General features: G+C 37.6%; 1 protein-coding gene across 3 annotated transcripts in view; it reads left to right on the forward strand.

Annotated features, from left to right (window-relative positions):
* Window positions 1-20,431, forward strand: part of NAV3 (neuron navigator 3) — a 619,870-nt gene that overhangs the window by 107,457 nt on the left and 491,982 nt on the right. The window contains exon 2 of one of the 3 annotated variants that reach the window (XM_060777419.2): window positions 11,562-11,642. The exons of the other annotated variants lie outside the window; for them this stretch is intronic. The gene's annotated coding sequence lies outside the window, so the exon portion shown is untranslated. The remainder of the gene's footprint in view (window positions 1-11,561; window positions 11,643-20,431) is intronic. 3 annotated transcript variants of the gene reach the window in all.

A 20,431-nucleotide genomic window follows, 5' to 3' on the forward strand; every position in this document is an offset into this window, starting at 1 on the left:
AAGGTGGGGGTTTGCTTAATGGCTTGATACAACATGCAAAAGAGGGAAACATTCTTAAAAAAATGAAGAGTGCATGTGTATGAGGGAATTGGTTGATTGGTATGTTTGGCAGTTTAAACTGTGGGCAAGGTAGGCAGGTGATGATGCCTGGTCTGAGGGGGCGGTGGGGGACTCTTTGTTGGAGTCATGTGCCCCTGAATTGGAACCTGAATTGGAGTCCACTACTTCTGAAGTGCATTAGGTAGGAAGTAGTTCTTCCCTGGATGATGGGAATGGTTTTACAGACAGATCTGCTTTTAGTGAGGATGTTTCACATGAAACGATGCCAGAGGATCTGCTTCCAGAGGCTTTCACTAATCTTGGGAAAGATGTGAGGGAGGGGGAAGACACTGGATTGTTGCCCATAACACAGTGTCTTCAGTTATGATGAGATAGTGTCAAGGAGAGGCAATTAAGGTTTTCTCGGTGTTTGAAAGATAAACAGAGGGATTTCAGATGTTAGTTAGATAGTGTCTCTGTGGGAACCATTTTGGTTTCTTAAGCTAACCCTTTGGATTGCTCTGTGTGAGAGCAACTTTGTATTTTATGAACAAAGTCAGCTTTTCCTTGCGGTCCGTGAATGTAGATTCTGGCCTTGCTGTCATGTCGTGTTTTCCTGTTTGGGATTGGGGGATCTCATTTGGATACAGTTTTTGGTCTATGTTTTGTGGAGTTTGGCTTTATTGTCAGTGTGGGACTTTGTTTAATACTCTCACTATAACTTAGATTTTTGAAATGAATTTTGAAGCTTATACTTTGGATGTACTTTCACACTTGCTTTTTATGTATACCTTGGAAATAATTTGTACTCTTTACCTTGGAACTACAGACCACCTATTACAATGCAGTCTGAGCCCTGCCACACGCACAATGGAGGACTTTCTTATAGCAACACCAGAGGTACTCCAAGTGGTCAGATACTGGTTAAAGGACATTTAGTGTAATGCCAACTTTTTAAAAACTTTGTGTTTTTTAAATACATTACAACTGTACCCTTGGTTCACTTCTGATATGACAAAAAAAAAAAACAACCCCAAAAACCTTGGAATGTATTTTTGAATTAGTTTTCTTTACAGAACATGCTTTTTAAAAATAAACTTTTAATTAATGTATTGTCGAAGGCTTTCATGGCCGGAATCACTCAGTTCTTGTGGGTTTTTTCGGGCTATATGGCCATGTTCTAGAGGCATTTCTCCTGACGTTTCGCCTGCATCTATGGCAGGCTTCCTCAGAGGTCTGCTGGAGCTGGGAAAAAAGGGGTTTATATATCTGTGGACTGACCAGGGTGAGACAAAAGGCTTTTGTAAGTTGGGCTAGGTGTGAATCTTTTCAACTGACCACCTTGATTAGCATACAATGGGCTGACTGTGCCTGGAGCAAACTCTTAATGAAAGGTGCTTAGATGTCCCTGCCTGTTTTTCTCTCTGCTGTTTTAATTTTAGAATTTTTTAATACTGGTAGCCAGATTTTGTTCATTTTCATGGTTTCTTCCTTTCTGTTGAAATTGTCCACATGTTTGTGGATTTCAATGGCTTCTCTGTGTAGTCTGACATGGTGGTTGTGAGAGTGGTCCCGCATTTTTGTGTTCTCAAATAAAATGCTGTGTCCAGGTTGGTTCATCAGGTGCTCTGCTATGGCTGATTTCTCTGGTTGGAGTAGTCTGCAGTGCCTTTCATGTTCCTGGATTCTTGTTTGGGCGCTGCGTTTGATGGTCCCTATGTAGACTTGTCCACAGCTGCATGGTATTTTTAATTAGTTTATTGATTCCTGTTCACTGAGCAATATTTGGGCTAATTAGCTCTTCATCTTGGGTGAAAAGGAGTCACATAGGTGGCTGGGCTGCAACAGCATGACAGCACTATGATTCATTTGTTAGAATATAGCTTGTTCTACGTACTTTTAAAAGACCAGGTGGAATGTTTTAATAGACACCTAGGTAAGTACAAAGTAATGCTAAAAACTTCCACCAACATGTTTCTTTTCCTAGTGTGATTTCACCTAGTTATTTTCTTGTTTTCAAAACCAGAAGTTCTCCCCCAGAAGTGAAGCAACTAAAGGTGGGGTTAGAGGCACAAAATAGTACAATGACGTCTGTGAAGTCTCGGCCTAGTTTTTACTCCTGTGTTCATTTCCCTGTTTGCTCTCTTGGAGGTGGACTGTTCCGTTTGCTGAGTTTTGGGGGAGGGTCTTGGGATCCCCCTAGAGGCCGAGCTCTAGTGGTTCAGCCCTTCTGGATCAGAGCTTGGTGGAAGGACTTTTTCCCTCCATTCTTTCTTTGGCAGAGCCAGAAAGTGTCTGGTCTGGCTTAGTGATCTGAAACAGGCAATCCTAAGCACGTATTTGCTCCAGAGACTATAGCTGTACATGCTTCATAGGGCTATAGATTTGCATTTACCTCATAGACCTAAGCAGTACAGGTTTTTGAGTTTATAGTTTTGTATTTGCCCCAAAGACTTTAAGCTGTACATGCCATAGATCAGAGCAGTACATGCTTTAAAGAACATAGATGTACTTGCCCCATAGATGAGAGCTGTACCATCATAGAGAGTACTTACCTCATAGAATACAGTTTTGTTCTTTACCTCAGAGCACATACCATCTTTATTACAATAGTCAGCCATGCCACGGTCACATCTAGGCTGGACTATTGTAACGCCTTGTATGTTGGCCTTCCTATTTCTACGACCCGAAAGCTCCGTATTGTCCAGAATGCTGCAGCCAGGTTACTCACAAAAACACCCATGAAATGCCATATAACACCAGTGCTGCGGCATCTACACTGGCTCTCAATTGAGTATCATGGTTTGTATAAGATGCTGGTCCTGACCTTTAAAACTTTATATGGCCAGGGTCTATTGTATCTTACAGACCGTCTCTCCTTCTACCATCATCGGAGGTCGCCACGACCATCCCAGTGCGATTTGCTCTATATACCGGGTCCTAGGGAAGTGCACTTGGAAAGCACCAGACGCAGGGCCTTCTCTGTTTCTGCCCCTGCCTTATGGAATTCCTTGCCTCCCTATTTGAGAGCCATGTGTGACTTAGGGCATTTTATCCTAGCACTTAAGACCTGGCTTTTTACTAGAGCATTTGACCCATGCTAATTTTAATATTTGTATGTATGTGTTTTATCCTGTATAATTTCTGCAGTTTTAATCGCCTGGAGGATCTCGGATGGAGGGCGATTAATAAGTAATTAAAGATGATGATGATGATGATGATGATTACTCATAGTCTCCTGATATTTATACTTACCTCAGAGTTTATACTTTATATCAGTACTTCACTATTCTAATTCTATATCATTCAATAATCAAACTGCGCCTTTGTAATACCTTGTTTGATTCACCTTGATTGTTTCAGTAAATTTAATTGGTTAAATTTAGTCTTGTCTCCAGAGTCTTATTTTGGGAAATTAAAGTACATATAGGGCATACCGATGGTCACTGGGAATATAGCCGGACATGTATAGTTTTCTTTCCATTCCCGGCGTGCCATCACAATGTTACTTCATTCATTCTTCTTTTTGTGGAAATTCTGCTCAACATTTGTACTGACTGCACTGATGCCAATTCTTTCTTGTCCCTTTACCCCTGTTTCAGTCTTTCTCTTAGTTCAACTTGACTCCTTCCCTGTCCTACTTCAAACCTGAGGTCTTTGGAAGGAATGTAATTAAGCTCCATAGATTGACTCTCATATTTGCTCTGATTGAACTAAATTGCAAATTGCATACTAGAGAAATAAAACTTCAGCAGCTGCCATTATGTAAATAAAACCATGGTGCACAATATTTTAAAGGAATATTTTTAAGATCAGCCTTTAATGACCACAGTACCTAGGACAAAATCCAGCTTGAAACCTACACATCTGTGTAATGACTATTGGTACACTATCAATACACCCACAGTTATCCTCAATAAGATGGACTATTACTAAGTAGTATTGAGCAAGACTTCTTGGTTATCAATGTACAGTACTTATAATAAATTCTTTTCAGCCTGGTTTAAACATTTAGATATTCAAAAACATAGAGGCATGAAGAATATTTTGGAAGTTTTTCCCTGCTGAATACGGGAAAAAAGCCTGACTTTCACTGATATGTGTGATATGTCAATGTTGATAGAGCAAGGTAAGGAAATTATGTGTGTTTGACCTTTTTCTCCTTCATTACATACATCTCATTTTCTTCTTTGTCTTGGATAATCAATCCTATCTAACTGTCAGCTTCCTTTTTCTTTTAGTCTCCTTAGTTACCATTTCTTGCTCTTGTGGCATGATGCCAACATTTCTTTTTTTAAAAAAAAAACAATTTCCCCTGTGATTCTTCATTTGTAATGAATTTTTCTTAACTCATTCTTCTTTGTCCTGTATTCTGCTTCAGAACTCATTTGCTACCCACTGCCATCCAGTCTAATGTTTCTCTCCCACGTGTTCTTACAATCTTGCAACCTCTCTCATGTACCAAGACTAGTATTTTACTCCATACACTTTCTCACCTGGACACTTCAGAAAAAGTAGAAAATTACATCCTTTGTTGGTTATACTAACCTTTTTGGATTGGTTTCTCTAATCTCTTTCAAATCTATATGTGAAGTTTTTCATGGCTATTGTAGTTTTGTAATAACTGGTCAAATAAGAATGTTTCAAGCAAAAGTTTTCTGAGTAGGCATTGCATGTTTAACAACTTTTTGGGAAATTCCAAAAATTCTTGGTAGTATTAACTTTTATATGCTACAGGACTATTTATTTATAAATGCAGAAGGACAATAAACATATATTATCTGTGTAAAATGCATGCATCAAAATTAAAACCTAATTTAAATTGCTAGTCCCAAACAAGAAGAAACTCATTTAATAAATTGCTGAATTGATCCTTATGCTATTTCCATTCAGTGGATATATTCTGGAGAAAGGCAGGGTAAAAATAAATAAATAAATAATAATAATCACAACAACAGCTGGATTTTGGCCAGTGTTTGCAGTGATCTATTTGTTTTGCACTTCAAGTGTGAAAAGACTCAAATGTTTCATGGAACAGTTGCAGAGAGGCATCATTGTTCAGAAGACACAATTTTACATGCTTCATCTTAGAATATGACAGCTATTTCTGCTGTTTGTGTGTGTGTTTTTACATTATAAATTTTATTATTATTTAAACAAAGAGGAAACAACTGATATACATTTACAAACAGAGCACACAACGTACAGAGACTGCAAACACAGTAGACAATACATTTGCTCCATCCCCACACCTGTGAACCCACCACCATGGACTTCCATCCATGCTCACTATACCCATATAAGTTACTTAAATAGTTCCCTTTGCAGCATTCTTAAAGTCGACTTTTAACTTCTTTCCAAGTTATGCAAAGGCCAGGCACAATTTGTTTACAAATTCTTCATTATTTTTACCTCGAGGTCTGTTAGACAATTTGGCCATTTGTATGCAATCTATTAATTTCTCTCTTTGATTTCGAGTAGTTCTCTTTCCCCTTTTGCTATATTTATTCTTGCTGCAACAAAGCTCTACTGGCATATTTCTTTATCTTCCTAGTTAATACCCTCTTTGAATAGACCTAGGAGGCGCATTGTTGGGCTTTTCTTGACCTTATTGTTGAACATGTTATTAGGTTTCCATAACTACCCCTTTATACATTGTGATACTATCGGACAGGACCACCAGACATGGAAAAAAGCACCCTTCTGCTTTTTTTACACCTCCAGCAATCCCCTCCATGGGTTTTGTCCATTTTAGCGAATAACTCTGGAGTTATATAGCTTCTGTAAAACATTTTGTATATGTTCTCTCTAATGGAATTTAAATCCCTTTTTCTAGAGATACTCCAATTTCTCTCATTCTATGTTTTCCCCAAGTCTCTGGCCGGCCCAAGAAATCATGACAGGTTTCATTCTATTGTCTTCTAGATTATATTCTAGAATGTATATATATAATCTGGAGATTAAGCCCTTATCTCCCATATTGAAAATGCACCCCAAATTAGACCTACTTTAGCATCTTTAATAAATCTATTGTGTAGTTGATAAAAACAAAACCAATGGTTCTTCTCTTTCTTTTAGGTTCCAGTGATCTTTTTCTTTAAATAAATCATCCCTTTAAGTTCTTATTTTATCTTTGTATGTCGGCTTTAGAACCACTTCTAATGGACGTAACCATAAAGAGGTTTTCTGTACCATCCCTCCTTTATATCTCTTCCATATTGTAAGCAGATTTGGTCTTATTATATGGTTATTGAAGTCTTTGTTTAATGCTGTTTGTGTGTTTGAGAGAGCACACCCACCCACATCTAGAAAAAATCATTTTTGCTCTTGCAAATTATACAAACTTTCTTTCTCTTCCTATGAATTAAGAATAATGGTTATGAACTGTTTTTTTTCTTCACATATTTGAAGTCTGCTCCATATTAGTCTAGGGAATTCTGATTGACTGCTTACTTCTCTCCTCAGTGGCTGAACTCAGATGTAATGTTAATCCATGGTTTAATCTAGCAGGAAGCCACAGAGAGCCCAAGGCTGTAAAGCTCCCTCTCATCTCTTCTCCTCCAGCATGGCTGAGAGAAGGAGATCAGAAGCTTTTCTTCTTATCAGTCCCTCAAAATGAGGTTCACCAACATGTGAAATGACAGATTCATTGCAACTGAATGCCCTTTGTCTCTTTGTGTGTTTACAATCATGTGCATTGAATACAAAATGCATTCACTATCTTAGTTAAATTTGAACTTCTAAGATCTCTGGAAATATAGCCAAATCCATAATAATAATAATAATAATAATAATAATAATAATAATAATAATAATAATAGGCCTGCACTTAAACACAATCGGCGCTGACAAAATTACCATCTGCCAGCTGCAGAAGGCCACCTTACTGGGATCTGCACACATCATTTGCCGATACATCACACAGTCCTAGACACTTGGGAAGTGTCCGACGTGTGATCTAATTCAACAGCCAGCAGAGTGTCTGCTGTGGACTCAACTTGTTGTGTTTCAAATAATAATAATAATAATAATAATAATAATAATAATAATAATAACCGAGTAATTTCACTGAGTAAGCAATCTCTCCAGAAAGTAGGGTCTGTCCCTGATAAATAGTGATATTTGGAATATATGTTCAAGTCATTTCTGATTTAGGCAATCCTGCCACAAGATTTCTTGGCAAATTTCATCCAGGGGGAGTTTGCCTTTGCCTTCCACTGATGTTGAGTTTGCCTTGTTCTGGTTCACCCAGTGAGTTTCCATGTCTGAGCAGAAATTCAAACTCCAATTCTAGAGTTATAGTTCAAATCTCAAAGCGGTATACCTCACTGGCTCTGGAAAATAGGTACTCCCTCACAGTATTTGGAATTAAATTTGAGAGTACAGCTGGCCTCGCACATCTGAGGAGGTTAGAGGCACAAGAACCCCATGAAAGTGGAAAAAAATGGTGAATACTGTACAGTTGGGATCAGGGGACACAGTGGCAGTGACTAAGAAGAATACATGCTTGTCCCACAGATATTACTCTATGACAAAAGCTAGGGCTGTGTGCAACATTCACACAGCAGCCTCATCCACAGGAAAGAGGCAGGGGAGTGAAATATCAGTCCTTTCATCATGCCCATGAATATGGGATCACCCTGTGAACATTTATTTGGCAGCCCCTTCCTCAGGAGATGGGCAGATAGGAGTATGAGAAGTCACTGCCTATCAGGTCCACAGCCAGGATTTCGATTCGGGGGTGTGTGTGTGAGTTTTTTTTTTTGGGGGGGGAGGGGCTGAGTCTGAGTGAAAGAGGGACTACCCTAGCAAACCTTTTGTATCGTTGCCCCAATACCCGCATGCATATGGGATATATTGAATATGGTGATCAGATCATGATATGAATAAACATAACAGTTTAAATAATGCACCAGTAAGGCCTTTTTGTGAACCACCATGAGAATTTCGGGGGGGGGGGGGGCTGAAGTCCCTCAAGCCCCCCCCCCCCGGCTACATGCCTGCTGCCCATGATATGCCTATTTCACCAAGATGAGGCTACTCTGTGAATATTCACATAGCAGTGCTGTCCTCAGGAGGTGAGTTGGAGAGGGGGGGGGGAATAATTACTTACCCCACCGCACCCACCTCTCAAAGATGGGGTAGTCATTCAAACATTCACATGGCAGCCCTGACCCCAAGATGTGAGAGGGGAGGGTGCAGCAAGTGGTGTAGTGGTATCATGCATGAATGTTCAGGCAACCTTATTTTTGAGAGGTGGATATGCCTTCTGAAGATGAGGCTGTCCTGTCCCCAAGAGATACAAACATTCCCTGCCCACCTTCTGAGGACAGGGCTGCCATGATTTGGGTCTAGGTTACCTACAGGATCACCTTCTCCTGTACAATCTACTCTGAAAACATGGGTCTTTTTTTTTTGGGGGGGGGGGGCAGGTATTCTATCCTGCCAGAACCCAACTGTTAATCATCATGCACCTAACAAATAAAAAAAAATGCTCCTTGGTTATAAACTTAAGACCTATCAATCAAGTAATTATCTGGTAACAAAAGACATTTCTTGTGAATACAACTATGTATTGGCTTTCTCCTATTTTGGATCCTATATTGTTGTGCAAATAAAATTTAGTCTCCTGTTCTGATTACATCTAACCAATGTTGGTAGTGCTAGAGCTTTTTAAAGTTTGTGAGGACATCCTCAGAGGATTGCAGTAACAACATTGCAGAAAAACTGACTGATATCCTTGCCAATGTGGACATCATAATTGGTACTGAGACATAGATGGATGCAGTAGGATAGTGTCTGATCATGACATGATGGATACATTTCAGCTTGTGCAGCAGAGGTGGGCAAAGTATCCTCTTGGATTTCAATTTCTAAACTATTTTAAAGCAGATCCCCACCACCAACTTTCCCTGGACTGCTTTTTTAAAATAAAAAGCTTGCTTCTTCTGAAAATATCTTAAATAACATTTTTAATACATTACGTGTCCCCATGGACTTTTAAAAAGTCCTTGTTCCTCAAAACCAGAAGTAGATTTCTTATAGATTGTGGGTTCTCACACCACAGTCTTTTATGTTTGTGCCTTCAGTTCACCTGCCAATTTATGGTGACTGGATGAATTTAATACGGTTTTCTTAGGCAAGGAATATTCATAGGTGGTTTTTTGCTAGTTACTTCCGCTGAAATATACCCTTCTCTGGAAATAATTTATGTCTTAATGAAATGACATAGTATCTATTCATCTTAAGTGAATTTTGCTGAGAACCTAGAAAATGTAGGCTCAATTTGATAAAAGTGCAAATGCAATATAACACACATAAACACAAACAAACAACAAAAATAGCACTTATTCTAAAAAGTAGTGAAAGTTTTAGGAATCACATGATAGCATTTACATGTCTACATGGAAGTAAGTTGATTCAGTGCTTTTCACTCCCATGTTCAGGCAGTCCCCGAGTTACAAACATCTCACAAATGACTCATAGTTAAGAACTGGGATGAGACACAGGAAGTGAGAGAAATCTATCCTTCGGAAGGGAAATTAACTCCTGGGAGAGTTATCATGGGGAAAAGGTATCACAACTGAAGCTTTCTCACCAATCCTTGTTTCCACCATTTTTCAAAATCCAATTATCACAGGGACAGAAAGTGAGGTGAAATCTTCAGAATGGGGGGGGGGGGCACAGACGGTAAAACAAACACCACAGGGGTGTTAACCCTTTCCTATCCTATCCAAAGCATAGATAGATGGATAGATGTTCTGATTTACATACAAATTCAGCTCAAGAAAACCCCCCTGCAAAACCTATATGGTTCGTAACTTGGAGACTGCCTGTATGGGTATAGGATTGCAGCATACCTCCCCTGTTTTGTTGTATATGGATTCTTTGGAAGGGTGCTATTAATTTTTATTTTTAAAACCAGAAGAGGTAAACAGGGATATCTACAGGGAAGCAGACTTTGGTAGCAATTTGTGTAACTTGTGAAAAGTGATATAAGTGATAAAATATTTCCATTTCCAGTTAGAAAATCTCCATGTGCTTTCCCTGGTCCTCGGATTTGACAGTTGTTGCTTCTCCCTCATGCTCATCTCTGAATGTTGATGTTTGGCTGCATTTAAGTTAGTGAATTGCCCATTCACATTAGCCATGTTGACCATAAAAGAAAATTTGAAATCCATAAAAACTAATACCATTATTGGCTAATCAAGATACACAAAACACATTATGCAAGATGTGTCAATAAAGGGAAAATCACATTGAAGAAGCATGCACATTGTTAAAAGCCTGGCTGTTCATAAATGCCATTGAACTCCCAATAATAACACTATGTAACTCATGTTTTGTTCCTGGGTTATAAATATCATTTTCTAATTGGTTCTACCATAGAAACATGGAAAAAGTTTATTAAACTGTAAAAAACTTTGTTTTTGAGGGACATCCTGCATAATATTTTCTATAGTTTTTCAGTGAATATCTGATAGAGTCTCAACCAATTCAACATAGTTTGTGGCAGCCACAAAAACAAAGTTTCTGGAGTATAGAAACTACTTTCAAAGTAAGTACTACACAATTAAACAGGAAGTAACATTTTCAAAGTAGGAACAGATTTTTTTTAAAAAAATTGTCACATAGTGGGTTGTTGTAGGTTTTTTCGGGCTATATGGCTATGTTCTAGAGGAGGATGCTTGCCATAGATGCAGGCGAAACGTCAGGAGAGAATGCCTCTAGAACATGGCCATATAGCCCGAAAAAACCTACAACAACCCAGTGATTCCGGCCATGAAAGCCTTCGACAATACTTTGTCACATAGTGTTATGATTCAGAAAGGTAGGTGAAAGCAAGGAGAATGTTATCTTACTCCAATTCCCTTCCTATTCTTATTTCTATTTCTTTTGGGAGTAGCATCTGTTTTTACTATTGAGAGATAACCCCCTTACTAAATTGGGATATAGAGTTATTAATGTGTCTGTTATGGGATGTTTCCTATACAGACCAGGCTCAAGTATGTTTGCTAGTGCCCCAATTTACAACACAATTGTTACTTTTAGTGCTGCAGGTATCAAGCAAAGTACTTTCTAATATTACTTTAAAAATGCAAAGATAAAACAACTTTATATAATAACTGAGTTCTGGAACAGACCTCTATTAACAAAATATGGAATTGGTTATAATCTCTTTCTGTAGGAATCCAAATTATAAAAAAAAATGAATGATAAGAAAACATTTAAGTATTATGGTATAATTGTAATTTTAGGCTATGGGGATTTTAAACAAGATAATTAGTTATTGAAAAGAAGACACATGATGGGATTGTCACACTCATTAAATAAATGCTACTGGGAGACAAGTCAACCCATGTAAGAATTGTAACTCCCATTAATGGGCTAAATGGAGTAAAGTCATATGATTGCATCATTTTAGTAAGCTGAAAATTATAGCTTTGAGTTTAGCAAACTTGAAAATATGAGGAAAATTCTTTTGAAGTATGACATTAAAGGCTCTGATTCATTTATTACAGAATTCACAAAGGGCCTACTCCCACCATGCATTACTATTGGTGAAGCCCCACTGGAATGAATGGCGGGTGGAAAAGAACATGGTAAGGTATTTGCATAGCTTCCATTCATTTCAGTGTTGCTTGTCTATACAAAATTTCAGATGGTATTAAGGATATGTGGGCCAAAACATATTCTGAATTTTAGAAAACTCTTTACTAATTGTGAAACACTCCCTACCTACACTTGTTCCATAGTTGCACCATGTACAGCCTTGTGATCCAGGGAGATCGGATTAGAATATTTAATCGAGCTTCAAGAGAGCCAGCATGGTGTTGTGATTTGAATGTTGGACTTCGACTCTGGAGACCAGGGTTCAATTTCTCACTGGATCATCTTGGAAGTTGCATCCTCTCAGCCTCAGAAGGATGCAAACGCAACCCCCTCTAAACAAACCTTTTCAAGAAAATCCTGTGGTAAATCTGTCTTAAGGGTCTCCATAAATCAGAAATAACTTGAAGGCACACAAGTTTGACAATCATTCTAGCCTTTACATCTAGCCAGAAAGTGGATGCAGAGTAGCTCTAGTATTACAAGGACTGGTAGGGAAGGAAGAAGCTAACTGAGTAAATAAATAGAACCTCGTAGAATTTTTTTTTAGTTTAGGCAATCAATCAATCAAACCTTGGAAATCGTAGCAAACTGCTGATCTCCTAGCTGGAACTGAGATTTTTACATGACCGTTTGCCCTTGTGTGGAGCAGATCCCACCAGAATGGGTGAATTTGTACCTTCATCTCTTCCTGGGAAATAATCCATGAAAACTGGGGATTAAAACTAAGCCCTGAGATTTAGCATCCGTATGTTTTTGGCTATTGCCTGGTTGTTCCAGAAGAGTGTTCTAATAGTGCTGGGCAGGTGTTTCAGCATCAAGTTCTAAATATTTAAAACTATTAAATGAAAACTGTTATGAATACAATGTCTTATTTAATAGTCTTTTTGTTATAAGGATTGTTCTTTTAGGTAATTTTTGTTATAATCTGTGTTGTCCACCATGTTATGCCTTACGGGATTAAAGCAGTGGTTCTCATCAACCTGTGGATCCCCAGGTGTTTGGGCCAACAACTCTCAGAAATCCCAGCCAGTTTACCACCTCTTAAGATTTCTGGGAGGTGAAAGCCAAAACATCTGGGGACCCACAAATTGAGAACCACTGGATTAAAGCATGATTTAACTAAAATAAAAAAGAACAAAACATTAGTGTGGGCCCTTTAAAGTCATCCCAAGCAATATGTATATAATGAGGGGTTTGCTGTTTGCCCTGTGTATTCCTGCATACTTTTTGTGTGGTTGAAAAGTACTCAAGAGACTATATTCTAAATTTCAGTAGAAATAGATTTCATTGTGAAAGCCACAGTTGCTGTATGTGCTGATAAATGTAATGGCAATGCTTTCTGCCACTATTAACAAAAACCATTTATGCAATTACTACAGTACGTTTACCCTTGGTTTTTTTTTTATAATATGCATATTAAGGTTATCTTATTGGGAGCTTGATTTCTGGAAATACAATTACTTTTTTTACCAAATTATGGCAAAAAACTTTTATTATAGAACTAAAGCAAAAGTCGCCTACACAGAACAGGGTAGTTGTAATGAAAAATCTATAAAATATGACAAGCTATAAAGATTTCTAGAAAGAACACAGATGATAATTAGAGTTATATTAAGTCTCTGTTACAATGCCTTTTTTGTTTCATTTCAAAAAAAGTTTATCTTGTCTCAATTGCTTTCTCTTTTAATTTAATAGTTACAATCACCTAATTTATTTTACTGAATTAACTTATGCACTTTAATAAGTGCTATCCTTTATTGAATTGCTGGTTCCTGTATTCTTCCAAATTTTCCTTGTCATTGGTGTATGCGTTATTCTGTTAATAAAATTAATACTACATTGCTAACAATTACAATGCTGTACAAATATTGTGTCTTATAATTTTCATAGATTTCCAATTTGTATATTGATCTGTAGATCATAAAAATATATAATATCTATTTTTAAACAAAACTGCAGTATTGGTGTAATGATCATTAGTATTCTTTTCTCCGTACTTAGCTTAAATCAATGTGAGCTGAGGATATTGTGTGCTTTCACCATCTTTGCTGTGTGTGTAAGACTATGGACTGCCCTATATCCCAGGATCTGACCCCAGATTTTCTGTTTATCCTAGATTAACTGGCAGCGTAGACTCATATAATCCAGTTCAAAATTGATAATGTAGGATCAGATCCTGGGATGTAGGGCAGTGTGGATCCAGCCTAAATGAATACAGAATGAAAAGTGATAGAAATGAATTCAGAACAAATTGTAGATTTAGGGCCCTTCTACACTGCCCTATATCCCAAGATCTGATCCCAGATTATCTTCTTATCCCAGGTTATCTGGCAGTGGGGACTCATATAATCCAGTTTAATCCAGATAATCTGGGATCAGATTCTGGGATATAGGGTAGTGTAGAAGGGGCCTTAGGGAACAATGGTAAAGTTTGATTGTTCAATAGAAAGTATTTCATAATGTTTAGTGTTCCCACTTTGGCAGGAACAGTCCTAATTAATCATCTGTCCTCCCACTCTCCAAACTGAATTTAAAATGTTCAAGTTTTTATGTCATTTTCCTTAGTTTACTTCAGTTTCTGCAAACTGCATTCCAAGTGGAAAAGTGGTTTGTATTCAAACCTAGGACCTCATCACATGGATGAGCTCCTGCGAGGTGATTCACCACCAACCATGCCAAATCAGCAGGGCAATTCCGACACCTCGTGCCCCGTCTCGCCCACAGTTGATGCTTCCCTTTAGATATTTAGACAATCTGTTCTTCAGCTTTCCCGTGGATTGCATCATCTTCTCTATTCACCTCCATTTGTATCTATTTTGACCATGAGTTGACCAGTGTACCAACATGGATAGTTTGTGAAATTCAGGGGAGGATCATTGTCATTTCTTCTTTTCTCTAAAGATTCTTGTTTCTTTCGACAACCTTCTTGTGACATGGCAAGCGGCATGGGTTGTGGCTGTTCATTTCGATATTCTAATATAGGAAAACTAGAATTTTTCGGTAAATGGGGATAAATCAGAAGATAATATAATCAGTCATCGTTAACTTCTGTTCTACTCTGTGCACAAATAGAATAAGAAAAAATGTGCATAACATTTTGGCTTCAGGTGCTTTTTATTAACTTCGCTTATATAATGTTCAGTCAAATTAAATTCATTTCACATGTTTTCTTGTGCCTTTTGCCTGCTGATGTTTAAATAAGACATTGGTAATCTAGTCAGGGTCTCACAAAAACGTTAATTGAAAATAAGTTAAAAACATGTATTCTAGTCATGAATGAACTGTAATCAAATTATTTTCTTGTTCCGTCTGTTTATGATTCTGTTAACTGTGAATAACATTACTGGACTTAAACAGTCCCTTCTTATTATCATTGCAGATGCATTTAATTATAGTACTATTCATTATCAAGAGATGTGATGTGTAGATTAAAGGTAAAATCTCAGAAGCTGAGCTGCCAATAATGGCACTGTAGGTTTCAATTATAATTTAATGCATTTAATTATTCTGTTTAACTCTTTAAAGGAAAGGTCATAAAGTGCTTCTTTTTCTTGAATGAGCAATGCAGAAGTGATTCTGGACTAGTATAATGTCTTGAAAATGGAAGTAGATTTTATGATTGGAATAGTAAAATAGAATGGAATGGTATGTTTCCCAAGATTATCACTTATGAGTTGTACTGTGAGGAGTGGTTTTCCATTTAGACATGGCTGCCCTTGTGTTGAAAGTTTGCTTCTTCAGATCATTGCCTGCTGTCTTAAGTTGTCTGGTCTCATCCCATTAGTGCTTTTTCTCCTGTCATCTTCTTGCTTCTCTTGGCACTTTTAAAATTGATATTATGACTTTTTCCTGCCTGACTTTTATTTGTGTTTCTCTAGTTTATAGGATCTCATTACTTTTCTCTTTCTTTGACCCTCTTAATATATAGTCTTTAAGAGAAGGTCATGCAAAGTCTAGGTGGTGGACCTTATTGTCCTGCAATAAATCAGACGTGCCACACATCCTATTGCTGTGCCACCAGAAATTATCTTTTAAAATGAGTAGTTTTAAAACAAGGTACATGGAGGCATGAGCCTTGTTTTGAAGCTTATTAAGGCTAAACCTTGGGGTGTTTCTAGGAATACTAATCATTCCATGCACCTTTTTAAAGGGAGATGCTGCTTAGCTTTAAGGGATATTAGTGCTACTAAAGTTCAAGGAATGTTACTTTTCTGTTACACATGATAAGGGCATACAGCAGCACTGGAAGAAGACAAGTTCCCCAGAAGGTACTGGGATCTGCAGACAAGAATGCATTAATTAGACTATTTTTGAATTGTTTGCAGCTCTCTGTTGAGCCCTAAAGGAAAAACCTAGTTACAATTTCACAATTACTCCTGTTTTATGGGTTAGGAGATTTCAGGTGCTTGCGTACTACAAATGCCCTGCCCTTATTTTAGCTAGATTATAAGTATGTTTTAAAATGTATCTATATAGTCAAATGCTTTTTGCTATATATTCAAAGAAGTGTACATTTGAAGCAATGTGCTTGATTATTTATAATTGGGTCAGCTCAGCCTAGCCAGCAGTAGAAAGGAACTAGTGATCTCCACTCAACATTTAAATAGGATAGTGCTGATTTGTTTACTTATTTAAACATCCAGCTAGTGAAGAAGGAGCCACATCTCTAACTAAAGGAAGAAAAAGCACACAACATTTCATGTTCACTGTCACCTTGCTAGTACTGATTAGCATGCTATTGAGTTGTTTGTATGCATATATAGTGCTTGCTCTAGATATGCATGTAGCAAAGTCCTGCAACTTAGTCCCTTTGCAGGCACTTTCCATCACTTCTCTAGTCTATGATAAAGTTACGGTGTATCGACTATATATATTAACCCTGTAGCAGGCAATGATGGATTTTTAGATACCTTTCACAAGCATATGCATAGACGGTCTGAATATTTGGGAAGGCCAAGTAGTTATTTGAGAAAAATGACAACCCACAATGATTTCAGTAATGGCAAATACAGAGCTGTAGCTGCTGAAGCAATTCATCCATGGATACTGGATGAGTCCTTATCACACAGCTCCACCTTGGGTATAAATTAACTTATCCTCAGTTATGGTTTTTGACAATTTGAAGCAGAAAAGGAAAGGAGGAAAGAATATGAAAATATTTTTGGAAGTCACAGCCTAGGCCTAATAGCATACGACAGTGCAGAGCCTGAGAGAAGTTTAACTTCCTGTACCAGTGAAACTAGGAACCAGTAGGTCCTGGAAACGAAATATGTATAAGTCTGAATGAAATATTATTTAAGGGTTAAATAAGTCCGCTGCATTTAAATAATAGTATCTACAGATATAGCTTGAATCTCAGAAGCCAAAGCAAATGTTTCTGGTGATACATACTTGAAAACAACCCATTCCCAATAAGGTATGTTTCTTCTGCTGGAGAAGGTAGACAATTTGTTTCATTCCTCATAGAATTGCTTGATGCTTGACTGAAATGTTGGAGCTCAGTTTTCAAAGGAGCAACAGAAATTGCTCATTGTGACACTACATCCCCATCATCATCATCATCATCATCATCATAATCATCATCACCACCACCACCATCATCACTACAAACAACTATACCAATTTCTTAGCCATTTTTTCTATGGATTGAGATGAGGGAAAACAGATTAAAACATAGTTGGCACTCCGCTTTTGCAGAAGTATGGGAATTCTTTGAAAGTGGAAAGACAGAAATATCTCTTGGCCTACTAAATCAAATTTAACACTAAAGTACCTCTACTGTCTCTGCCCAGGCTTAGTTACTTGGGCGGGCAGTGTGGGAGAGGATGGGATGAGAGGAGAAGGAGAAGGGAGAAAATAGACATCCATCATACCCCTTCCTTCCTCTTATCTACATGAGTGAGTAAGCAAACAAATGCATGTGTGTACACCTTCCGCCTGTCTACCCCACCATGTGACAGAGCAAATGCATGGACATGCTCCCCTCCCCTCCAATTTCCTCTCCCTTCCCACCTGTGTGAGTGAACAAATGCAAGTATGTGTACATTGCAGAGAACTTCATTCACCTGCCAAACAACTTTTCAGAAAGGTAGAGGACCTTCCTAAACAAGGGGAGAAGAGATGCTGGCATATGAAAACCATCTAGTTATCTAACAGTGAAGAATGGCATCCAAAATAAGAGTTACATAATTATTATTAAAATGTTTACAATCCTATTTCCATACAACATATTCTGTATTGTAGGTTTACTACATTGTTCAGAGAATCCTAATTTTATTTTTAAACAGATCTGACATTCCTAGACTCTAATACCCCCTTCCTTTCCTCTTCCTGCTTGACATCTCCAATTTTCAGGGACATTTCTTTTGAAGACCTGGTTGCCTTTCATCCATGTTATGCTTTTCCAGGTTCAAATTCGTTATTAGCTTTCCAATATCACTTTTTATAAAACTTTATTAAAATAACATTTTAAAAAATTCACAGAGGTGTTCATGCCTTGCATTTAACATCTACACAGGTTGTTTCTATTTCAGTCAAATAAATTCACTCCTAAAATGTCATGACTGAAATATAGGTGCAGAATCATTTTAGATGAGGTCTCTTTGATATGATACATAAGGTTCCCAGAACAGGGATTTTTTTCATACGACTTGGAACTATATGAGCACTTCTTTGGAGAAAAATTGTACCCTCTGGTCACAATTTCATCTATAGCACGAACTTCTTCAGCAAACCTAAGATCCATACCCCTGTTTGCCAGGAAAACTCTTTGAAATAAAATCTCTGATTTATTATCCCTGGAAGAAAATTTTATCTGCCAAATTAAAAACCGGTGAGAGAAAGTACTGATAAAAGTGAAATTACTAAAAGCAAGAAGGAACACATTCAGTGTAGTAGATATGACTGGACTTTGTGACTGATGTCCATGACCTTGTAGCTTGGGGTCACAAATGAGCAACCAGAAGTTAGATGATAGGCAAAACAGGGGGTTGACGTAGCATCAGCTTCTGCACTGCCTTGGCTCCTTTCTCCTTGCCTTTCTCCTCCTTTCTCCTCCTCCTCCTTTTTTGCAGTATAGATGGACTAGTTGGGCAGATTTATAGATGATAGTTTTATTATGTTTGTTTATCCTTTTCCAATTCAAAATGCTCTTTCTTTCTAAGGACTCTGTCACATGAGGCAGACAAACTGACATTGCAGCTTAAATGTCACCTGTAGTGATAATTCTTAACATACATCATGCGTATCCCACTGGTGGGCTGCCTCCATCCCATGATTGTCATGTCCCTAGCTATTAACAGGCAAAACCTATCAATAGCTTACAATCTTGCAATGTTCCTGTCAGTGCCTTTGGTGTGATAGGTCACTTTCACTTCTGTGCCAGCATGCCAACAGCAAAGTGACACCAGGGAACAAGATTCCACCTCCCCCCTCCATTGCTAATCCCAAGCTGGCTGTTTTCCTTTTAGTTTATATTTTATATATTTTCCTTTTTTGTTTTTAAATACAAGAATTTTGCTATTGCACTAAAAATAAAAATAGAAATCAGCAGAATTGTGAGAAGGCAGAACTATGAGGTTGATCGCAGGGCTTCTCACTGGTGAATCTGCACAAATTGTGTGAAATTTAGAGAAATATGATACTGAGAGTACTCAACATGTAATCACTATCAATGATAACACAAGCATAGTGGAATGGTGGATTTATATGCATAAATGCCTATAATCAGTGTTGCAGAAGTAAACATCCTTATATTCCTAGTCTTGATAATGCTGTGAGATTAATTTAAAACGCAGAATTGCATATCTTCAGAGATTTTCCCATTTTATCAGCATTTGGAGTGTCTGTTCCTGGATGTATAGTATCATATAAATACATTTCTTTTGTTTCAGTCTCTCTGTTCTTGTTATGAGAATGGTTCCATTAACAATATGGAGAAATAGTGGAAATATTTTTTCATCTTTTATTAATGTTGAGATCTTTTCTGTTGTTCAGATTCTTTCCCCTTGTTCCTCAAGCTGGCAAACTCAAAGAGGTCAATAATTATTCTGGTGTTTCATACAGCTGAGGGCCTTACAAAAAACAAAACTAGCATGCAATCAAGGTAGTTTGAGTCTGTTTGTTCTCCTTCCTCCATTGTGACAGATCATGGGATTCAGCATTATTTCATCTACCTCCCACAAGCAGAAATAACCTTATGTCACTTCTGGTTTATTGGAAATAGCCACATGTTTTTGCCACTTTGGACCAACAGGTCTTAAAATGTCAATGAAAATAAGAGACAATAAGAGACAACACTGTTAAATAGAGCCCCACAATAAAATATTCTTAGTGTTTTGCGACTATTTAATATGCTCCTCATTTCAACAAAGATATGACATGCAACTGTTCAATCTTTCATATTTTTAATTAACATTTATAAAATTTGCAAATTAGTGCGTAATGAACTGAGCTTATTGGGAAGACCCTTAGAGCTGTACTTAATTACATATTTCCAGTGATATTGCATATTAAAGATTTTCAGATAAGACTACATTACATGTAGTCATTGCTGCTTGCCCTCCAGGCATCTCAGATTATTACTTATATTTCTCTGAGAAACCAGGATTCAGTCTTTTGGAAGTGCATGTAGCCTTAGCAAATAGTTTCTCGGGCATGTTCTTCTTGGTTGTTTCAGTCATTCTTTTTCCCGTGTTTCTGAATAAGTAAAATTCTGACAGGTAGTACTGACCCCAAGCATTCACCAACTTCCACTTAATGCTTTGTTTGTTTAAAAATA

This window comes from Anolis sagrei, chromosome 5 (assembly GCF_037176765.1).
Source record: "Anolis sagrei isolate rAnoSag1 chromosome 5, rAnoSag1.mat, whole genome shotgun sequence".
NCBI classification, from domain to species: Eukaryota; Metazoa; Chordata; class Lepidosauria; order Squamata; family Dactyloidae; genus Anolis; species Anolis sagrei.